We start from the raw sequence: 25,624 nt of genomic DNA on the forward strand, positions 1-25,624 counted from the left end.
TGATAGACTACATTAGCAAACAGGTTGGAGGGTACAGATCAACAAAGCTGCTGTATGCAGATGATGTGGCAGTACAGGCAGACTTTGAGCTAGAACTTCAGCAAAAGATAGGAGAATGGAGTGCAAATCGAAAGGCAGATGGGATAAAACTAAGCACAGATAAGATGGTGGTAATAGTAGCAAATTGGGAAAATCAGAAGAAGCTGAGAATAGAGATAGAAGGGAAGATAGTGGAACAGGTAAACAGCGTCAAGTATCTGGGAGGGGTGGTTGAGGAGAAGGGTAGTCTGAATGAAGAGGTCAAAGTTAGAATTAGAGGGGCTGCAGCTAACTGGCACAGAGTATCAGGTGTAGTCTATGACAGAAGAATGCCAAAGAAGCTGAAAAGTAAGGTGTACAAGACAGTGATAAGACCAGTACTACTGTATGGTACAGAAACATGGACAGTAAAGGCAGAACAGTTGAAGAAGCTAGAGGTGATGGAAATGAAGTGCCTGAGAAGGGTGGTAGGATGCACACTGTGGGACAGACGAAGAAGTGAGGACATAAGAGCAGAGGTCAAAGTAGCTCCAATTGCAGAAAATATCAAAAAGACCAGATTATGGTGGTTTGGGCACATGTGTAGAAAAGCAGAAGACAAACTGGTGAGGAAGATTTGGGACAGACAGGAAGAAGGTAAGAGGAAGTGAGGACATCCATCAAAGAGGTGAATGGATTGTGTGAAAGAAGATCTGTGACAGTCAGGCATGAGTGTTGAAGAAAGCAGGAGTCTAGCACTGAATCAAGAGAGTTGGCGACAGTTAACACGATACATCAACCCCATGTAGAAAAAAATGGGAAAAAGGGGGATGATGATGATGATGATACAATATTTACAATTATATAGAATTACTTTACATATTGCTTTATATTTTTACATTTTTAATCACCCAACTTTTTCCATATCCAACATCTTATCTTTTTCAGAATATCTGACAATGACCATTTCCATTAAATCTTATTTCATTTAAGCTATCATTCCATATAATCCATATCATACAAAGCAATTTTTCATCCCATTTATCCACCTCTTTTTGCTTTACATTTTCATAGTATCCATATTCTATCATATCCATATTTACATTTTTTCAATCCCTTTATGCATTGTTTTTCATATATTTGTTTCCATAATTGCTTCACTCTATCACATTTCATAAACACGTGTTCTGTAGTTTCAACCTTTCTATAATATATACACATTATTTTCTCTATTTTTGTATGGCATATTTGCCTTTACAGAAGCTTATTTATGGATAATTTCCATAAGAAATCTATATATTCAATATATTTTGAACATCTATTCATTCCTGCTTTTATAGCTTTTACTTTTTTCTTCTAAAAGCTTCCATGGAAAAATATAATAAAACTTCTCCAGTGTATTTTCATACCATTCCTTTTTATTTTTTTTTCTATATTGTTTATATCAATCTTCCATAATAATATTTTTATATAACCTCATTTCTGTATCCATCATACCTGTACTTCTTTTAAGATATTAGAGATTCTCCCAAATATTTCTATATTTCCCTTTTATTATCTCTGCTACCAGTTTTCTTTGTCTTTTATCCAAGCCAATATTGTATACAAATGCAATGATATTATATGTACTATTCGATTTATTAAACCCAATCCTCCTACATTTTTAGAACTGTAAAGAATTCTTCTTTTCGTTGGGTTTAATCTTAAACCCCATATAAAGGCAAACCATATAGACAATAATTCTTTTTCAAATTAAATTGGCATCAAAAGTACACTTGTCAAATGAGTTATTTTCCCTAATATCACTGAATTCAGCAAATAAGCCATTTTCCTGTATGTAAGTTTAAATGTTTGTCAGAATAAGCAAATATTTCTTATTTTATTTAATAAATTCTTCCATTATATTAACCTCTGTTGCTCATTATCAAACTTATAATCCTAGAATTTCTATCTCTTCCTTATTAAATTGAATACCTTCTATTATACCTGAAAAACCTAATCCTTTAATTTTTTTCCTCAGTAATACATAAGCCTAACACTTTTAATTTATTTTTTAGTGTCTTAATAGCTGTTTTCATCCCATCTTTATTCTTAACTACTAATACTAAATCATCTGCAAATGAAAATATTGGTGGGATCTATATTTCTTCTGTTGTACAATATCCAGCTTCATTTAATATTAAACTTACTTCATTTACAATTGCATTCATTAGTAATGCAAACAATATACTACTTACTGGACAACCTTGTTTTGTGCCACTTGTTATCTCTATTTTCTCACTTATACAACCATTAACCACCAATTTTACTTTATTTTTATTATACACTAATTTTAGCATATTAATTACTATATTATTTAAATCATATTCTTCTAAAATCCACCACAACACTCCATGCTGTATTTTATTTAATCCTTTACTAACATTTCCTATTAAGACTTTAGTTTCCACTTTTCTTATTACATCTTCTACAATTTCTCTTATTACTGTTAGAAGTTCTTGACATCCTTTCCCTTTTATTACAAAATTTGTTTCATTCAATAGCTTATTTACTTTGCCTTCTATTCTATTGTGTATTATTTTCATAAATAGCTTATAATCAACATTGTTTAACACAATAGGTTGCCAATTCTTTATATCTGTTTTATCTCCCTTTTCCATAGGAACTTCATTGCACCCATACACATTTTCTAATCTTGCATATCTTTTTCTAACCATTCATTAAAAACATGTACTAGATAGTTTTCTTGCCATTCATTCAAATTTTTATACATCAAAAATTCCACTCCATCTATTCCTGTAGTAGCTTCTAGGTTTGCTATTTTTAAAACTTTTTTCACTTCTGTTATAGTAATTTTCTTTTCCATTTCCTTATTACATTCTTTACCCAATTTTTAAGTTCCATTTATACTTTCTTTTCTTTTCATTTCTAACAAATGTTTACATAATACAATTTCTTTTTCCTTGCATTATTTCTGTATTTTTACAATATTACCTTCCCCATCTCTTAATCCTCTTATTCTATTATTTTCTTTAACCATCTTACTTAGACAGGGTGCTACTTCCTCTTTTCTGCCTTGTAAAAATATATTTGCTTTAATGACATCCTTATAACCTTTTCTTGATTCATTCCATATTTTTTTTCTAAAACTTTGATTAATAATATCTTTATATTTACAACTATCAAGTTTTCGTTTTGTCCTTTACCATTCCAAAACTCTTTTTTTATATTTCTCTTTTAAAGCTATTCACCAGTTTGTCCAATTTTTGTAAAAAAACATCTCATATTTATATGATCTAACCATAACTGTAGAATTATACTTCTCATATCTTCATTTAAGTCTGCTTCATTTAATCTTTTAATGCCTCTACCTATTTTAATATATTCTTCCTTATCTTAAACCCAGTGAAAAAACTGTCATTTTTATACCTTTATGAAATTATTTTAATTGTCTGATAATATAAAATAGTCAATTTCTGTTTTCAAGTTACCTCTTTTATTATAAGTCCACTGCTTATTATCCCATAAATAGATTTTATCACTTGTATTATTTGCAAAATAACTTTAACATCTGCTCCTTCTTTTCACCTATGTCTTAACTCACAATTAAAATCTCCTACTAATATAATTTGTATGTTGACACTAAAATTATCCTTGTTTCCTGTCTTTCCTGACCTAGAGTAGTCCAAATACAGGCTTTGCTGTATTCTGGATTTTTGGAAAGTTCCTGTGTTGCCCATTTCCTTTCTTGGATAAAGGGAGGCTTCTTTGTTCACCAGTGGCAGTGGGGAGCTTAGAGCAGCCTATCTATCCCTGGAGGAGTGTTCCCAGCACAAGAATCTGATAGTCTATTGGCTGTTTTGGGCCAATTTCTAGCTCTTTCAAGTCCCCCTGTATAAAACCAGCTTTGGTGTGGTTTTTGCACTTGTAACTACTCAGCCAAGCTCCTCGTGGTCCTGCAGAGTGGTGCTAGCAGCAGAGAGGCTAAAAGAGTGACTGCTAACCTGATAAAAGTGTTTTTTTTTCCTGCTACTACCTGGGCAACTGTCCGATCTAGCTAAACTGCAAGTATTTCTGCTTCTTGAACTGTTTTAAACTGTTTAAAGTTGTTTTTGCACATGCACTTTTAAAGTTTGTCCTGTTTGTTGCATTTACCTGTTGAGGCTACACACTCAAGTGCACTAGCCTGTGTTACATATTCATTGCATTTTCCTGCTGTTTGTTGCAAAAAAGAAAAAAAAAAAAATTATCCTTGTTTCCCATCTTTCCTGACCTAGAGTAGTCCAAATACAGCCTTTGCTGTATTCTGGACATTTGGAAAGTTCCTGTGTTGCTCATTTCCTTTCTTGGATAAAGGGAGGCTTCTTTGTTCACCAGTGGCAGTGGGGAGCTTAGAGCAGCCTATCTATCCCTGGAGGAGTGTTCCCAGCACAAGAATCTGGTAGTCTATTGGCCGTTTTGGGCCAATTTCTAGCTCTTTCAAGTCACCCTGTATAAAACCTGCTTTGGTGCGGCTTTGCGCGATTTTGCGCATAGTGCAGCATCGGGCAGCTCCATTTAATTGGGTTTAAACCATTCTCGGCTCCACAAAGTCTGATCTTCACTTTTTCCCTTAGAACTGATCTAGTTCTCATAATAAACACCCTATTCCTACTCTAAAGCCTGGCACTTGCTCACTAAAGCAATTATACAAGCCAGCACTAAAAAATTAAAAGCACTACACCCCCACAAACTCCCCTTGAGTACCTTGTTCCCCATTGGCCCTTTTTTCAATTATAACGGAATTCCCAATACTATTCTAGCATGTCCAAAGGTCAGTTGTCAATCTCCTCTCCGGTCCAGCTAGTGAATCTGGGAATCTTGAGGCAATGTTACAACTGCCTCATGTACACAGACAACCCTCTCCTCCTCCCAACAAATTCCAACACATGTGAGAGATGCAACCATAACTAAACTGGAGGCTAAGCTCTCTCAACTCAGTACTGGTGTAACCAGTCAGGAGGAGAAGGACACCACACTCACTACAATTCCAGTCTCACATAGACCTACCACGACAGCAAACCAAACACATAAACACACAAAAACATACTCGGAGGCTCTAAATAAAAATCTGCCTAAGCAGCAGAGACCTCCAAAGCAGACACCCAAGCAACCACTACCCCAAAACAAAACACGTGCAACACATAGCTCACAAAGCCAGTGTGCCGAACAGTCACAGCCCTTAAGGCTAAACAACACACCTGATACATTTGTAATAGGTGGCTCTATCATCAGGCACACTGACGTCCCGCTCACCAGGCTGAACAAGGAGAAGGTCACGGTGAGCTGCCTGTCGGGAGCTAGGATCCACCACATAACACAAGCACTCAGGTCACTCCAAGGCAAGTACAAATATGACTCAGTCATTGTCCATGCTGGTGTGAATGACCTGAGACGTACCTCCCTGGACTACATGAAAAGAGACATAGAGGAGCTCTCTGAGCATGTAGCCCAGGCCGGTATGACCCTGACCTTTAGTAGCATCTTACCCTCACCAAGAATGATGCCACAATATGAAGACAAGATGATCAATTTCAACAATTGGCTTAAGTATTGGTGTCATTCAAAGGGGATCCAATGCCTGCCAGCCTGGGATGACGTGCTCGACAAGCCACGATGCTTCGCTAAGGATGGCTTGCACCTGTCACCCCTGGGCTTTTGGATATTGGCAAAGGCTCTTGCCACCCCCATAGTGCCTTTTTTAGGCAAGTCTCAAAAGACAAACCCACCTCCATAGGTATCACAAGGGATAAGAAACTAAGAGTAATGTTACTCAATGCCAGAATTCTAAACCTCAAGATGCATGCACTCGAAACTCTCCTTAGCATGGAGAACATTGATATCTGTGCAGTAACAGAAACCTGGTTCAAGGCTCCCAAGAGCACCCCAGCACTACCAGGTTATACCTCATACCATGCTTTTCGGCCCCAAAACTTGGACCGAACCACAAAAGGAGGGGGAGTATCAATATTCGCCAAAGATACCCACACCTCCAGGTTGGTGGCACAGCACGTAGCATCAGAGACTATCCATGTGCAACTAACAGTGGGTAAAACTGCCTTCCAGTTTATAGCATGCTACAGACCACCCTCCCAAACCCAGGAACCCCACTCGGCCTTCCTGAGAACACTGGAAAATATGAAGGTCTCTCCAAACACCATTATATTGGGCGACTTCAACTACCCAAATATAGACTGGGAGCATTACTCTAGCTCGAACACCCTAGCCCAAAGGTTCCTAGAATTTATTAACTCAAATGCTATGGAACAACTTGTTACCACTCCCACAAGAGGGGAAAACATACTGGACCTGATCATCACCAACATGGGGGCTCTATGCTCCAGACCAGAAGTGTATCCCTCACTGGTAAGATCAGACCATAAACTAATCTCACTGGATATTCACATCCCGACCCCACCCCCTGCCCAGAAAACCACAGTGAAAAACTTCTCTAAAGCAAATTTCACACTCCTCAAAACCGAAGTGAAATCCTTCAAAGCCCCCGGGCCTGTGGAAAATATGGCCCAGACCGCAGAATCCTTTATAAACGCATTCTATGAACACCTTCAGGAATGCATGGATCATGCAATCCCAAATAAAACCAAGACCCAATCCTCCAAAGGCAGGTGTCCTGTCTGGTGGACCCCAGCCATAAACAAACTATACAATAGAAGGAGGAAGCTACTACATGATAGAGCAAAATCCCAAAAAGGGAAGGCATCTCTGATCAGTATTAGCAAAAAACTACGGGCACTCATAAAATCATCTAAGGCCAGCTTCGAGAGAAGAATTGCACAGGACACTAAGGATAATCACAAGGCTTTCTTTAGTTATGTTAGGAACCTGGGTGGGAATTCCCAGATATGCTCAGAATTAGTCCAAAATGACAAAAATACACCGAACCCACAGACATTGCCAACATCCTAGCTGACAGGTTCAGCGCAAACTTCTCCCTCCCCACCAAAGGGCAAATATCTATCCCAGCAGAGTGCTGCCCCTGACATCTCAGATGCTCAGGTAAGAGCCGCCCTCTCCAGAGCAAAAACACAGCATCAATGGGACCAGACGGTGTCCCGGGCTGCGTCCTACATGAACTCCAAGAAGAGCTAAACCCAAACATAAAACTACTGTTCAATCTCAGCCTTACTACAGGATATGTACCCAAAGAGTGGCATACAGCAACAGTGGTCCCTCTCCACAAAGGTGGTGCCTCAACGGATCCTGGAAACTATCGCCCCATAAGCCTGACTAGCTTGGTCTGCAAAGCTATGGAAAGGATCATCGTGGACCTCATAAATAAAGATATTGGGGGCCTACAGACACTGGATCCTACCCAGCTCGGCTTTGTTAAGGGCAGATCCTGTCTCTTAAACCTGGTCAATTTCTTTGAAACAGTCTCCAAGGCCATTGACGAGGGGAAGGTGGTCCACACAGCCTACCTGGACCTCGCAAAAGCCTTCGATATAATACCCCACTCGGGCATTATAGATATGCTCACCAGCTTAAATATAAACCCCTATGTCACTAGATGGGTTGCAAACTGGCTCAAGGACAGAAACCACATGGTTAGAATTGCTGGAGCCATGTCAGACTCCAAACCAGTTACAAGTGGCATCCCACAAGGCTCAGTCCTGGGACCTCTCTTGTTCGGTATATATTTCTCGGAGGTACAGGCCAGCACGGAATGACTGTGGCTGACCATGTTCACAGATGACTGCAAACTAGGCACCATAATCGACTCTCCAGCCGATGCAAGCATCCTACAAAAGGGCCTCATAGAAACAGACAACTGGTGCCAGAGCCATGGCCTCAAGCTAAACACCAAAAAGTGTATAGTCATCCCCTTTGGCAAAAACAAAGTGCCCACAAATTACCACATAGGTGGTAATCCATTAAGTACGGAAGAAGTAATTAGGGACCTGGGGACCCAAGTTGATAGCAATCTCTCATTTGAAAACCACGTGGCCAAAGTGGTTAGAAAAACATTTTATATAGCCCACCTAATCATGAAGGGATTCACATCTAGATCAGGGGAGGTCATCGTGCCTCTTTACTCATCCCTCATCAGGCACATAATTGAGTACAATGCCCCTTTTGGGATGTACCTTACCAGACACCTGCAGCAACTGGAAAGACCCCAAAAGTACCTCACCAAGAGGATCAAAGGGCTCAAACAGATGCCATATGCTGCCCGGTTAAAGAAACTCCAGCTCTACTCAGTGGCATACTGCCTGCTCAGAGGCGATCTGTGCCTGACGTATAAAGCCATGTCCAACCCGGAATTAATGGACATGCTGCACCTCAGAAAATCCAAATCCCATCAAGCTACGTGCTCGAGAGACTTCAACCTCAGCACTGAAATAAATAGGACATGCTGGAGGGACAGATTCATAACCCAGAGGCTCCCTTCACTCTGGAATAAAATCCCAGTCCAGGTTAGGCAGAGTCCCTCATTGACTCTCTTCAAGAGGAATCTTGATGAGTGGATGGGAGATCGTAGGTTTACCCTGGGTATCACTTCTGTGTCACTGTTAGACAGAGGCACAGTATACTAACCTCGAAAAAGGGCATAGCAAAATAAATTTAAAACGGGTGGCGAAAGCCAAACACATTCTGGCTAGGCTTATAAATGCCCTAGGGCAGATAGCCTTGTGTGAACCTATGAACAATCAAAAATTTTCTTAAACATAATTTCTCTTTCTTTTTGTATAGAATATACATATACTGCCACAATTCTGTACCCCTGATTCTTCCATTTAATGTCAATTATTCAAACTCTTCCTAGAATTACTAACATAAAATCTAACATTTCTATATTTTCTTTACTTAGGATTGCTATTCCTGAGCATCTTTCTTCGCCTATATTCCATGTTATTTTTCCTTCCTATACTTCATTAACTTGTCTTCTTTTTCTTTTGGCTTTTTCCAGTTAGGGGTCACCACAGCGGATCACCTGTCCGCTCATGATTGGCAGTGGAGTTTTACGGTGTCGAGTTGCCAGCCTGGTGCCCAACCTTCCACAGAAGGCACACACATGCACACACTCACACCTAGGGCTAATTTAGAGTGTCCAATCCACCTACAGCTTGTCTTTGGGATGAGGGAGGAAACCGGAGCACCTGGAGGAAACCCACGTGACCACAGGGAGGACATGCAGACTCTGCACAGAAGGCACCCCAGCCGAGGATCATATTCTTTCTTTTCTGTCAAAGTTCTCAAAGAGCCCTTAAGAACATGATATATGAACATCCGTATCAAATTAAGAAACAAAATAGTAACAATGCTGTTTTTAGACATTTGTCATCAAGTTTGAACTGTTCTACTTTTACATTTGGTATTTTGGGCAAGATTAGTTATAACCCGAAGGGTAGTGACTTTAAAACTTTCATTAGAAGAAAAATAAGTTAGATGGCAGTTGATGCTTAATACCTGCTTTCCAGGTATAAATGACAATATTACCCTCCAACCTATATTGGAACTTAGGTCTTAGGGAGATGATGTTTGAGGTAGAAAATGAGGTTTTATTTTGGGATGATTACATTATTAGTTGTAAAGTATATTTTACCTATTATATATTTGTATGTGTATTTAACATATATACTCAATATTTATAGGTTCATGCATTGTTTAATCTTCTTCTTCTTTCAGCTTTTCCCAGTTAGGGGTCGCCACAGTGGATCACCTGTCTGCTCATGATTGGCAGTGGAGTTTTACAGTGTCGAGTTGCCAGCCCGGCACCCAACCTTCCACGGAAGGCACACACATTCACGCCTAGGGCCAATTTAGAGTGTCCAATCCCCCTACAGCATGTCTTTGGGATGTGGGAGGAAACCCACGCAACCACAGGAAGGACATGCAGACTCTGCACAGAAGGCACCCCAGCCAAGGATTGAACCAGAGAACCTCTTGCTGTGAGGTGACAACGCTAACCACTGCACCACCGTGGCCGCCTTTCATGCATTGTTTAATAATACTCAAAACTGAAGGGTACTAGAAGGTGTGGTTCATGTAAGCAATGTCCCTGCATTTTAGAAGCTGATTCTGTAGAAGTTAAAGGTATTTTTAGGCGTGTTAGATTAGGTAAAGGAAACTGTGCCACCTGTGGCTTAATTTATATTGCAATTTGGAATACATGTGGTATGTACTATGTGGGAAAAACTAAAAGATTGTTTAAATAAAGAATGAACACCTACATGCCATTTCCAAAGCAAATATGAACAATTCCTTGTATAAGCATTCTTTAGTATGTGAAGAGTTTAACAAATTTCAGTTTGGGATCCTGGAGCTAGTGTCTATTAATGTTAGGGGTGGTTAGTGGGAATTAGACATTGAATTAAAAGAATTTTAATGTATTGTTAAGTTAAATCCCTTTTTCCCCCAGGGTTCAATGAATACCTTTCTTTACTTCCCACTTTGAAGAAAAGAGCTTTGAAGTTATAGGCATTATATTAATTGAGTAACAAGATAGTGTTTGAAAAGTTTTTAACCATTTTTTAGGAAAAAGTTGTATAAAGCTTATTTTAACATTGGTAAGTATTAATTAACAAAGGAGATTGACTTGTGGTACCTCCTGTATATAAGGGTTGTGTTTTAGTAGTTAACTGTTCTGATGAAGTCCTTTAAATAGTTAAAAGGGACAAAAGTGCTTAACGTTTACTGTTTTAATAAAGATTTTTTTATTTTCTGGCTCTGGAGCTTATTGTGTATTATAGACCCAAGGAATCATTATTATCTTGAAGTTGTTTTGCTTTTGGTACTCAGTAAAGCATTATTTTGTTTGATCTCAAGAAAGTTTTGTGGGTATTTTTACATGGCTTGGGTCAGAACATGCATTTATTTATTACTTTATCACTGACTATTTGTGCTGCATTCGTGAATTTGCTTTTATGGAGTGGGTCAATAGAGGTGGTGTGCTTTACAATGGTTCCATTGTTAATTTTGAGCCCAGTATCGAAAGTGTGTCTGAGTCACAGACACAGAATGAGAATTAACATAGCTTATTGGACTTTTAACACAGTGTGTTGCCAGCCTGGATCAGAGACTGGAGAAACTACAAGTCACACAATCCCTTGAGCCAGTTCAAAGGAAGGAGGTTATAAATCCTCCATGTTTGAGACTTGTTAATCAAGGGGATTTTTCAGACATCAGCCAAATGTGTAAAGGCTCAGCAAGGCAGGGTTCACCTAGAGAGGCTGAACAATCAACTTTTACCCTAGGAAATACTACCTTTATGGACTGGATTCAAAGGGGAGGTTTCATTTCAAGTTGTTGAAACTGAGGTTCAGCAAAGACAGGAATCAAAATCTTTCTGGATTAGTTTGACAGAACTGGAAAAAAAGTTGTTTAAGGTATGAAACCTGCAATGTGACAGTCTTTATTTAAGTGAAAGTTTAAGCAATAAGTGAGTGCCCAACGGACTAAGGATTTATAAGTTTCCTAATGGACTTGTTTTAAACAAGACTGAGACTGTTGAACTTACTGAGATGTTTTATCAGTTTGGTTTTCAGCTTATGTCTTTTATTATAACAATGAATAATATTACAAGTTTATGAGATGATCTGGAAAAATTGAATTTAGTATTATTGGAAGATTTAATGTTTGAGTCAAATAAGCACAAATACAAGAATCTTTTTAAGAAAGTTGAGCTTAATGGTAAAAATAATTTGGAACGTAAATGGAAAAAATTAGTTATGGATGAAAATGAATATAGCAAAAATAGAGTTTATCCCCTGCCTGAATTTTATCAAGGGAACCACAAAGATAGGGAGCAGAACGTATCCAATGAAGGATACAACCAAGTTTGGTATAATGACTATACAACTGTGAATGATGTTAATGAAGCTGCTAGAGAATATGGCACCCATTACCCTCCCCCTTAGAAGATTGGAAAGAATTGAAAATAAGAAAAAGTAGATTTTTTTACCCCAAGGCTAGCCTCTGAAGGGAGCGCAGGGCGGGGGGGGACCTGGAAGAAATGAATATTTTACAAGCACAGTATGACATTTCTATTTGAGTTTGATCAAGATGCATTTGAAAGAATGCATTTTCAACCTTCTAATAGGGAACCCAATTGCATAGTATATACCAAAATATTTTCAGTGCTTCTTAAATGTGATAATGATACTAAAGTAAGCAAGTACTTTTTTCTCTCTTTTTATTTTTAAGAAGTGTAGGTATTACAATGTAAAAAAAGAGAAGAAGGGCTGGACAAAACCATGTTCAAATCAATAGGTTGTAATTTTGGGCTGTTAGGGGGGGGTGGGGTGTAAAAGTGTACCAATTATAATATATGTATTAATGAAATATCTTCTTTAACGTCTGCCTAGGTGAATGTCTGAATTAATTCCCTTGGCTTAATCTAATGACAATTTTTTTGTGAATGCAAGTAGGTTTTAAAAATGAGAGCCCACAGTATAATAAATAGTTTTCTTTAAGTAAATAAATGTTCAGTGCCAGTTAAGAAATCTGGAGCTGAGGGCAGCACTACATTTTGTTTTTATGTTTCCCGGAAATGAGCTGACTAAAGGTTAAGGCAATAATTTGAGAGGTCTGGACATTGTTTGCTGAGAGAAATGTAAAATTAAAAGGTACAAGGGCAAGCAGTTCAGTAAAAATAAAGTTTGAAAGTATTGTAAGTGAATATGAGATAGCTGTCCTGGTAACTAAATATTTTAATGCATTTACAAGAACAATGTATATTTTAGTTTTATTTAAAGATAGCCAGTGCACTTTTTCTTAGGGCTAGGGGTTGATGTTTCCTGGAGGCATGCATGTTGTTTTTCACATCTGGGTGGAGAATAGGGATAAGACAGGAATGGACAGCAATTAGCACAAGAAGAAACACAGGCTGTAACAAGCATCTTTGCATGGATAACCTAAATTTTAGGTTATGCCTGTGAATGCAGTTATCATTTTGGGACAATTGTTTCTATCATGATGGTTAAACTTCATTATCCAAAGATATACATAGTTTTGTGTATTTATTTTAAGTTAATAGGTTATGGGGGTTTCCTGGGGAGTGTTTGTTTTCTTCTTCATTGAAACAAGATGTCTTGTAAAATATGACATAGGCTCAAATGGAGATGACAAGAAACAACTGTACAAATGATCAGTCTGCCAAACATTAGTTGGTACATGCAACACAAAAGCTGGAAATAGATATTTAAAAAAGCTGTCATATATAATAGGTGGGAATACTAACTTCTTATCATAATGGTTACACTAAATATCTTAATTTGGAGCATGAGTGGCCTCACAGGTATAGCCAAAAAGTATTGCATTATATTAAAAATGCAAAGTGAAAATAGCAGTGTTACAGGAGACACATTTGGAAAAAAAGTGAGCATGTGAATTTGATAAAGAAAGGATTTCAAAATGGATATTCAGCAGAATATCAGGGACAAAGGAAAACAGGAGTACTCAACAGGCAAATAAAACAACTTGTCAAATCCTCCAAGGTCTCCTTTGAGAGAAACTTAGCAAGTACAGCCAAGGATAACCATAAGGCTTTTTACAGTTACATTCATAACCTAAAGGGTAGGACCCAAGCATGTGCAGAACTAGTAGCCAATGGTCTCATGCACACTAACCCCACAGAGATAGCAAACCTGCTAGCAGATACGTCTGGCAAATATTTACTCCCTTATCCCCTCCTAACTTACACCAAACTTTTCCCCAAACTCCCGCCCCACCCTACATATCTGAAGAGTAGGTCCTCAAAGCCCTGTCCAAGGCAAAAACACAGCCTTTATGGCACCAGATGACATCCTAACAGGCTAAAACATGAACTAGCATCACCACTAAGTACCCTTTTCAATCATAGCCTAACCACAGGCTTTGTTCCTGTGGAATGAAGAACAGCTACAGTTATTCTCTCCCACAAAGGTCGCCTAACAACAGACCCAGGGACTTATAGATGCATAAGCCTGACCAACCTCATCTGTAAGGCCATGGAATGTATCATTATGGACCTCATAAATAAAGACATAGGTGACCTCCAAACCCTGGATCTTACCCAACTGGACTTCATGAAAGGCAGATCCTGCCTGTTAAATCTGGTGGATTTCTTTGAAAGTGTGACTAAGGACACTGATGAGGCCAAATCTGTGCACACAGCATACCTCAACTTGACAAAGGCTTTTGACACAATCCCATATTCATGCATTACCGATAAACTTAGCAAACTGAATGTAAACCTCTTTGTTGTGAGATGGGTTGCCAACTGGCTCACAAACCAGACACACACTATCAAAGTGGGTGACTCCACATCATCCAGCAGACCAGTTACCAGCTGGGTGGCACAGGGGTCAGTGCTGGGCCTCCTACTGTTTGGTATATATTTCTCAGAAGTTCATGTCAAAACTAAAGGGTTGTGCCTGACCAAGTTTGCAGATGACTGCAAGCTAGATGCAATCATCAAATCCCCAAATTATATCAGTATACTCTAGGAGGGTCTCTTGCAGACCAATGACTGCTGTATTAGTCATGATCCCAAACTGAATGCAAAGAAATGCATCATCATTCCCTTTGGCACAAACAATGTCCCTTCACACTATCAAATCAATAGCAACACCCTAAGTACCCATAAAGTGGTATGGGACCTGGGATCACAAGTTGAACTTCGTCCACCATGTGTTTACTGTAGTAAGGAAAGCTTTCTACGCAGCACACTTGATTAGTAAAAGCATCACCTTGAGAGCAAAAGAAGTTATAACCTACCTATACTCGGCACTTATCCAGCCCATAATTGAGTAAAAAACCCCATTCGGCATGTACTTTTCTAAACACCTTCAGCAATTAGAGAGACCTCAGAGGTTTCTAACAAAGAATATCAAGGGGCTTCAGCATGTGCCTCACACAGACCGACTAAAGTCCCTGTCACTATACTGTGTATCATATAGACTTCTTAGGGGAGACTTATGCCTGGCCTACAGAGCAATCTAAGACCCAAACCTAATGAACTTGCTGCATATCCATAAAACAAACAGGACTAGGGCTACCCATTCCAGAGACCTAAATATGGTCTGTGACTTAAATAGGACATGGTGGAGGGACAGCTTTATCTTCCAGCGACTGCCACATCTTTGGAACAGGCTACCAATTCATGTGAAACACAGCACCGCTATGACACTGTTCAAGAGGAACCTGGATGAGTGGATGGGGCAATGTAAATTCTTACCGGGGATAGCACCCACAACCCTCCTGGACATGGGCAGTCATCACTAAATGCATTCTTGAGTACTGACTAGCATTTCTATGGTATTATATTGGGATGAAATGGCTAAGCTTAAAATGACCTTCGGGTCGATAGCCTAGTAACTTCCTATGATCCTATAAAATATTAACAGCTTATGAAAGTAAACTTAATACTTTCCAGGATTTTAACATTTTCAATTATACAAACATGGTATTAGATGAAACTCACTTTACACTATTTAAGAAGGGATTTAAATTTGTACCCTCTTTCAAAGTGGGGGTTGTAGATGTTATAACTGAATTTTAGTTGTTCACAAGAAAATTAAATTTTCAACTGTTTAAAGAACAACACAACAAAACTGGAAAGGTTAGCCATGACATGGCTCTGAAGATGAATAGCTATTTTAGCCCCCTTTTGCACCCTATTATTTTGGCTTATGAAAAAGCCTGTTTATCAGAATTCTATCATGCTTTGGCTTGTAACAAAAATTGATTTTTTAATTTAACCAAGGATGAATTTAGTTTAATGCAGGAAATAAGGAAGAATGAAACCTTAGGAATCATGAAGCTGGACAAGGGTGGGTGTACAGTGATATTTGATAAGATGGATTATGTTAACAATCTTGAAGCTTCAAAGAATGAAGTCTTTTAGCTCATAGGAAAATACAGTTTTTTTGGAAGATTCCCTTTTATAGGGGGCTATTTCCAAAGATTTATTTGATTTCTTAAGAAATGAGCACTCCCGGATTACAATGGATTCTGGCATTCTAAAAGTCCATAAAGACATAGAACAGCCACCTTTTTGGGTTATTATTTCAGCTCACAATAGCCCCACTTACACTTTTGGGGTGTTTATTGACAGGATTCTTAAAAACTATATTGACTTGGTCCCTTATTTACTGAAAGATTCTTGGGATTTTCTAACTAAGATAAATATGAATTGGTATAGTGAAGCTTGTTCTTTTTCTACTATCGATATGATTGATTTATTCACATCTATTCCCCATAAAGAAGCCTTAGACTTATTTTATGAAGCAATTCAGAGCCTTACAAGGTTTACTGAAAAGTTGATTAATTTTATGTCAGCTATGAAATATGTTTTACTTAATTTTTTCACCTTTGAGGTTAAGTATTTCAAACAAATTTCAGGGGTAGCTATGGGTGCCAGCTGTGCACCCATTTACGCTAATTTAGTTCTCTATGCCTGGGAGAAAAGACATGTCAGTTGTTCTTCATATTCTAAGAACTGGATAGCATATTATTATTTTTGGACAATATTTTTATTTCGTGGAATGATACCACTGAGACAGCTGATTAATTTGTAGATTATTTAGACAATATTTGTGCATATTTTAAGTTTACTTCCAAAACGAGTAGTGTTTCTATTAATTATCTTGACATTACCCTGTACAAGGATGAGGTGAAGGGTTGTTTGCATGTAGAATTTATAGAAAACAAACATTTTCCAATCATTATTTGGATTTTCATAGCAATCATCCTAAGCATATGAAAAAGAATATTTTTAAGGGCCAGGTGGTCCAAGTTGCTAGGATGTGTTCTGAGGTGGATGTATTTAAAACAGAAATAGTTAAAATCAAGGGAATGTTTGAAAATAGAGGCTACCCAATTAATAAGTTGCAGAAAGTGGTTGATGAAGTGTTATCAGGTTGGGGAAAGAAGTATAAACCTCTCTTAGGTGATAAAACTGCAGGCATAACACCAAAAAAGGCTGAGACTACTTCTAACAAAGATTTTTCTAATAGTATGGTGGTCCCTTATGGTCTTGGGTCTAAGGAAGTCATGGATATTATGGTACAAATTGGGCAATTTTTAAAGGGAATCCAGATGTTCTGGAAATTTGGGGGCAAAGACCCCTTTTTGTTCATAAAACTGGATGGAATTTCAAAAATTGTTTTGAACAAACTTACACTGAACTCCCTCTAGCCTTGAAGGGTACTAGAAGGTGTGGTTCATGTAAGCAATGTCCCTATGTTTTAGAAGCTGATTCTGTAGAAGTAAAAAAAGGTATTTTAGGCACATTAGATTAGGTAAAGTAAATTGTATCACCTGTGGCTTGATTTATATTGCAATTTGTGATAAATATGGTATGTACTATAAGGGGAAAACTGAAAGATTGGTTCGAAAAAGAATATATGAACACTTATATGCCATTTCCAAGGCAGATATAAACAATTCCTTCTAGAAACATCCGTTAGTATGTCAAGGGTTTAACAAATTTCAGTTTGGGTTTTTGGTGGTAGTGCCTATTAATGTCAGGGCTGGTTGGTGGGAATTAGACATTGAAGTAAAAGAATTTCAATGGATTGTTAAGTTAAACTCCCTTTTTTCCCTAGGGTTCAATGAATACCTTTCTTTACTTCCCATTTTGAAGAAAAGAGTTTTGAAGTTATACGCATTATATTAGTTGAGTAACAGGATAGTGTTTGAAAAGTTTTTAACTGTGTTTTAGGAAAAAGTTGTATAAAGATTTTAATACTATTAAGTATTAATTGGAAAAGAAAAATGACTTGAAGTACTTCCTGTATATAAGGGTTGTGTTTTAGTAGTTAACTGTTCTGTTGAAGTCCCTTAAATAGTTAAAAGGGCTGAAAGTGCTTAACATTTACTGTTTTAATAAAGATTATTTTTATTTCCTGGCTCTGGAGTTTATTGTGTATTATAGACCCAGGGCATCATTATTATCTTGAAGTCATAATACTCAAAATTCACAATATTGTTTTTAATCTTGTTTTTATATCATTTTTACATATCAGTAAGCTGCTTTCCATTCATGTAATATATTATGTCTTGTTATTTTGCTGGTTGCCCTTTAAATAGAAGAGTTTTAAGTGGTCATGATTTTCAATTGATTACTTGATTTGTGGTTGTGGTCCTATATAAAGTTTCTCCATTCTATAAGCATCTTAGATTCTGATGAAGTTCAGGTTAATATTGGATGAAAGTGCTTAATCTTAAATACTTTTTTAACGTGATTTGGTGGGTCAAGTTCATCTTTTTGGACTGGATTGAATCGTCAGCTGCTGCGAACACTACTATTTCTTGTTTTGTTTCTTTTTGCTAAAGTTCTCATATCTGTTAATATTACAATAGCCATGTCCAATAAACTACACCACTCTAATTCCCTTAATCTTTTTCTTTTAACATTCATGATACTGTTTACATTTATAACTAACGCTCTCACTCTATAACAACTATTATGTTATTTTTCATCTTTTTTCTTTCTTGCTTTCTCCTATTCCCATATTTTTTAAATTTATGTTTTCTATCTTTTACTCTTTTTCCAGGAGAATTTCTTTTACTTTTAATTCACATCCATTTCTCTTCTCTCGCTTCACTCAAATTACTTATTTTGTCTTCTTTTTCTACTTCTTTCCTTATGTTTTCCTTTATTTTCACTGTAGTATCTTTCCCCTTTTCCTTTTGTAATTTTTCTATATTATCTTCTATAACAATCTCATTCACTATAGCTTCCTTCCTTTCTTGTGTATTCTTTTCTTTTACATCACAATCTATCCATGAATGCCCTACCTTTTCACATTTAATACATTTCATTTCACAATTTTTGTTCCTTGACCACCTTTACCACAAATAAAACATTTTCTTTTATCACAATTGTTATTTAAATGGTCATTTTTGCCACAGGAAAAAAAACATGTCTTTGGTTGTCCACAGTATCTCACCAAACCCTTATTCCATTCCACATTAATTACACTAGGTGCATGTATTATTTTTCCATTTTGCATTTGCAATATTAATCCAGATTCTTATCCCCCAGTCCAAAATATCTCTGCTGTCATAAATCTTTGTAACATCCAATACTTCTCTACACACCATTTTTAAATAGTCTGTCAAAGTTTCTCTTTCAACTTCTGTATGAAATTGTATGTACATTCTCTTTTTTGCTTCTCTGTTAAATGCCTGTATCACATATAGTTTCTGGTGATTATCATTCTTTTTTTCTTTAAACTTTTAAAGGCCAAAAAAAAACAAAACACAATCCAAAAAAACAACCTCGGTTGCAACGAGATGAAGAAAGATAACAAATTCCAAATAAGCAACTAAGAAGTGCTTAAAAAAGAGAACTTTAATTTAACAAATAAAAATAAATCATATACATCCAGTAATTCAAGTGCTTTCATCTCCAACCTTTTAGAGACTTTATCAAGACAGAGCATGCTCCAACTGCTAGTAAATTTATAATACAAAGTTAATTACTGAACCAATCAACATCCAGGGTTCATGAATAATTCATGAGCAATGACTATTCCTACAATTTACATAACCACACATAAAACATTCATCATCCTAAATATTACCCACTATAATACATATAAATACATAACTAAAAAATACATTATTAAAAAATCTAATAAAAACTCAACATTTCCTATATGTTGTACACCTCAAATAACACCAATATAGTATAGTATAAATGAATAAATACATGTATAAATACATAATAGATACAGTATAAAATTCACCAATGTATACATATAAGGCATAAAAATAATGCATATGTTTCAACTATTAAGAATTACAAGAACATTTCTTTAAAAGCATCATCTGTCTAAAGCTTTTAATCTTAAAAAGCAAGTAATTGCAACAGATTCATTTAAGCCTGGCCATTGAGTTGCATTCATTCCCAACTGCCATAAGGCCTCACTTCTCTCCAAATATAAAGTCCAAGGTCCACCTCTTGGGTCTAGTTCAATAACTTCAATAACAGTGAATTTAAAGTCATGTCCGGGCCATTCCATACAATGTTTTGCAAGGGCATTGGTTTCTTTTTGCAGTCTGATATCCCTCAAATGCTCATAAATATGGTATTTAAGTTTCCTTTCTGTCTTTCCAATATAAAAACAAGCACATTTGGAACAGAAAGCACAATAAACCACCTTCTCAGTGCAACAGCTGCACTTTTTTTGTGAAGAGACCTTTATACCATGTATGTTAAATTTTGACCCTTCCTTAATATATTGGCAATAATTGCATGCCCAACACTTCTTCATATGGCCCTCATTCAGAATCTGGTAACTCCTTTCAAAGATGTTCTTTAAGGTTTGTCCCTTTCTATATACCACAATGGGCTTCTCACTTATGCATTGTCTCATGTCATTACTTGAGGTCAAAATTATCCAATTTGTATCCAAAATTCTAAAAGTTTCTTTACTATCAAGATTATAAGAAGTGATAAAAGCTGAACGAAACTTTCTGTTTGCTTGCACAACAGGTGTCATAACATTCACATTAACATTGCTGTCCATTTTAACAGAACCAACATTCAAATTTAAAACCATATGCCTGCTCCCTTCATTGCCAGAATGCACCATCTCCGAATTCAGTATAGCATGATAAAACCCTCTCTCTCTCTTATTAACTACTTCCAACATTAAGTTGTTGATTAAGTCCAATGGATAGTCTCTTTTAAGAAACATATCTTTCAACAGTTCACATTCATCCAAGAAAGAGTCAAAACTAGACACCATCCGAGCAGCTCTAACAAACTGCTCCTTAAGAACTGCTCTTTTTTGTTTGAAGGGATGGCTACTGTCAAAATGTAAAAAACTGTTTGAATACGTTTCCTTCCTATAAATATATGACTCAAAATTCCTTAAGACTGTATTTTTTGTCAGTTTAACATCCAAATAAGAGATTTCATTGGGATCAATATTATGGGTGAACCTTAAAAAGGCTGTTGAATTATTCACGTGAGTTATAAATTCATTAATCATCTCACTTGGTCCAGCCCAGAATATAAAAATATCATCCAAAATCTCACATACATTTTACAATGTTGATAATAAGCTGAATTAATAAGAAACTTTTTCTCCCATTGTAGCATTACCAAATTAGAATACAAACTACCACATGGAGAACCCATAGCAACACCAACTGCTTGGATAAAGAATTCACCATTAAAAAATATACAGTTATTTTTCAACACAAGTTCAAATAGTTGTTCGTATACATTAATTTTTGGTTGTGATACTCATTTTTCCAATAAATAGTCACATGTCCATTCAATACCAGTATCGTGGGGTATTGAGGTGTACAAATCCTTCACATCAATGGCGATGAATACACCTGTCTCACTGTATTCTAAATTATTAACCCTTTCTAAAAAAAATCCCATAAATCCTTACAAATAATAGTTTCTTCACTAACAAAACATTTTAAATTAATATCCAAGTATTTTGCTATGGGATAAGTGATAGAACCACGCCCATTCACTATAGGGTGCATAGGTGGATCAACCATATTCTTGTGTAGTGTTGATAATCCAAATATACAATGAGTTTTTGGATGATGCACTGTCAGGTAATTGTACTCATCTATAGAAATTGAGCCTTCAATAAAGAGGTCCATTAATTCATTTTTTACTTTGTTATAAATGCCATTTAACTCATTAATACAGATTTTCCTATATGCATCACTCAAAAGAATATTATTCATCCTTGTGTTATAATCATCTAGGTCCATAATGACAATTCCACCACCTTTATCTGGTTTTATAATCCGCACATCTCTATTAGTTCTAAGTTTGTTTAGACCATCCGTCTCACTTTTACTTAAGTTAGGTGAGTGTGCATTTCTGTGTATATTTCTAACATCCATTTCACACATTTTATCAAACATCGCTAACGCAGGGTGCAGGGGTGGGTCGAACGTGCTTGAAATATGCAAAGGGTTGCTTACATATTCAACAGATTTAAATGGGGCATTTAAATTCAATTTCCTAACAAAATGTCTGATATCAATTAATGTTTGTGCAATGTTAAAATTTTTGGCTGGGATAAATGATAAACCTCTAGAAAATAAATCACAATCATTAACATCAAAAATACATGAAGAAAAATTATATACATTAAAATCATTTCTAGAATTCTTTAAAATAACAGAGTTATTCAACATATGCTCATTCGAATTAAATTCCATTACCGATATCCCCCCTCCCTCCCCCTCTGATAATACATTTGTCCCCCTCGACCCCTGTTTGTAGGAAAAGTCCCTTGATTCTGCACATTCTGGTTGTTTCTGTCTCTCAGTCTTTCTGATCTCCTCAGTGGGGGAAACTTTTAGAATTTTGGATAAAAATTGGATAATTTTGACCTCAAGTAATGACATTAGACAATGCATAAGTGAAAAGCCTATTGTGGTATATAGAAAGGGACAAACCTTAAAGAACATCTTTGAAAGGAGTTACCAGATTCAGAATGGGGAAGTGTGGGGCATGCAATTATTGCCAATATATTAAGGAAGGGTCAAAATTTAACATAAATGGCATAAAGGTCTCTTTACAAAAAAAGTGCAACTGTTACACTGAGAAGGTGGTTTATTGTGCTTTCTGTTCCAAATGTGCTTGTTTTTATATTGGAAAGACAGAAAGGAAACTTAAATACCATATTTATGAGCATTTGAGGGATATCAGACTGCAAAAAGAAACCAATGCCCTTGCAAAACATTGTATGGAATGGCCCGGACATGACTTTAAATTCACTTTTATTGAAGTTATTGAACTAGAACCAAGAGGTGGACCTTGGACTTTATATTTGGAGAGAAGTGAGACCTTATGGCAGTTGAGAATGAATGCAACTCAATGGCCAGGCTTAAATGAATCTGTTGCAATTACTTGCTTTTTAAGATTAAAAGCTTTAGACAAATGATGCTTTTAAAGAAATGTTCTTGTAATTCTTAATAGTTGAAACATATGCATTATTTTTATGTCTTATATGTATACATTGGGGAATTTTATACTGTATCTATTATGTATTTATACATGTATTTATTCATTTATACTATAATATATTGGGGTTATTTGAGGTGTACAACATATAGGAAATGTTGAGTTTTTATTAGATTTTTTAATAATGTATTTTTAGTTATGTATTTATATGTATTATAGTGGGTAATATTTAGGATGATAAATGTTTTATGTGTGGTTATTTGACATTATTAGATGTAAATTGTAGGAATAGTCATTGCTCATGAATTGTTCATGAACCCTGGATGTTGATTGGTTCAGTAATTAACTTTGTATTATAAATTTACTAGCAGTTGGGGCATGCTCTGTCTTGATAAAGTCTCTAAATGGTTGGAGATGAAAGCGCTTGATTTACTGGTTGTATCTGATTTATTTTTATTTGTTAAATTAAAGTTCTCTTTTTTTAAGCACTTCTTAGTTGCTTATTTGGAATTTTTTATCTTTCTTCATCTCATTGCAACTGAGGCCTTTTTTTGGATTCTTTTTTCTTTTATATTGCTCTAAAATTTTCTCATTACACTGTGCCTCTTCAAAAAAAGCATCATAAAAAAAGAGTCTTTATTAATACAAATAAATGCTGTTACCTTTCTGGGTTGAATGCCCAGTGGTGAAATGACACTGTCCCACATTTCATACCTGTCCATTTTTTTTCTATTTTACTACTTATTCTTACTCAATGTTTTCTTTTTCACTTCCAATTTCTTTTCATTCTATTTTTCTCCTTCTTTCAGAGTTTGCACAAATGATTTCTTTTTTCTAACCGTATTTCTTGTACTTCCTACTCTTGTATTCTGTCCATTATTTTTCCCCATGATGCTGCTTTTTCACTTTCTGGTTCACTTTCGCCCATCAAGTCTTTAAATTATACATCCTGCAACCCACCCGACTGGAGGGTTGTAACAATGTATCCCACCTACAACTTTCCTTCACACTTGAATAATGTTTTCCTGAAATAACCTATCCATATCATTCTCTTCCTTCTGAAATGCCATGCCCTCTTTCTTCTTCCTTTCCTCTGCTATAACAATCTCCTTCTCAATAAATACATTTTCTGGAGAAGGTTCAACTGCTTTCACCATTGCTTCTGCTTCTCTCTGTCTGCTTCCATTCTCATTCACACTCTTCTTCTCCATAGTGCTTCCTTGCTTCTTCAAGCCACCCTCATGCCCAGGTCAGAAGCCTAACTGCAAATTGCATCCCAATACACCAATTGAGAAGGGGAACTTCCTTGATGCAGCGGCTAAACTTCCCCTAGTAGTATAAACACCAGCTCAGGGCTCCCCTGAACAGATGCTACTAGTCAAGTTGGCCTAGCCCAGTCAACAAAGGATAAATAAAAATAAAATTGCCTTACTAAGAAGCTGTGCAATGAAAAAGAACTTTCTTAAGACTCTGGATATATGGTGATCATATGACATATGTTTGTCTAGATGGGATAGTACTACTACTTTTTGTTGTTAAAATTTAAAATACTTCTTACAATTTAATGTTAGTAAAATAATGTAACTGAAAAACACTATACACTCTCCATTGTTCTGTTTGCTAAGTAACTGATACTATCACTTTTACTGCCACATTGTCTGGCTCACTAAAGTATTGCCTAGCAATTGACTCTATGAGAAAATGCACAGGAAATTATAATGTAATTAAGTACTTTTCTAGAATCAGCCCTCTGAATAATGTGATTTACAGGCTTATTCATTACAGACTAGACTAGACCTAACACCATCATTTAATTACTGAAACCTGGTACTTTATTATGATTGACTGTGTAGGACATTAGATAGTGTACTAAAACTGTCTGAAAATGTAAAACACGTTTTTAAGTTATTCGATATGAGCTAAGTGAAATATAAATAAACAAACCAGTAAATAAATAAATAAACAAATAAATAAATTATATTATATTAAATGTATTTGTTTATGTGTGGAGTGAGTAAAATTATAGGAACACCCGATAAAAGGGTTTGACTGCTCATGCTGTATTACCAGAAGAAACAAAAATGCAAATTGTTTTTGTTTCTCTTCTAGCAGCTATTTCTAGACACCAGTAATATAGGTAGGAAAAGCCTCTGCTTTATATCCTGCCTTCCAAACAGTCTCTCTACTAGAGAGAGTATGAAATTCTATATTTTATAGTGTGGGAGTATAGCATACCATGGATATAGCTGCTGGAAAAGCAAAGGTGTTGTGGGAACAGGGTCCTACTCTACAGCATGTATATCCGTGTCTGTCAGTAACAACGTATTCTACAAATATGAATGCTCAGAACTTTTTTCAGTAGTTCAACATCTGCCAGTTAGGCAGCTTACTCAGAGTGACACAAGTACACTGGTTTTTAATTAGAGGCATGACAGCATGGCTGTGCATTAGGTATCATGGCAAGGTGTCACTGCTGCGTGGCACTTATCAGTGGACTGTAGCAGCAGCAGCAGCCTGCTGTTAGGGCTACTTGGCAGTCTAACCAAATAGGGTTTTGCAATGGAGCTGGGCTGAGTTTGTTGATGTTTACATCTGTTGCATCTCTATAGGCCCAGTTTAGGCAATGTACATGCTATCCAGTTACAATGCAGATGGTGAAAACAAGAA

Source organism: Protopterus annectens, chromosome 13.part0 (genome assembly GCF_019279795.1).
Source record: "Protopterus annectens isolate FY-2018-M chromosome 13.part0, PAN1.0, whole genome shotgun sequence".
Lineage (NCBI taxonomy): Eukaryota > Metazoa > Chordata > Ceratodontiformes > Protopteridae > Protopterus > Protopterus annectens.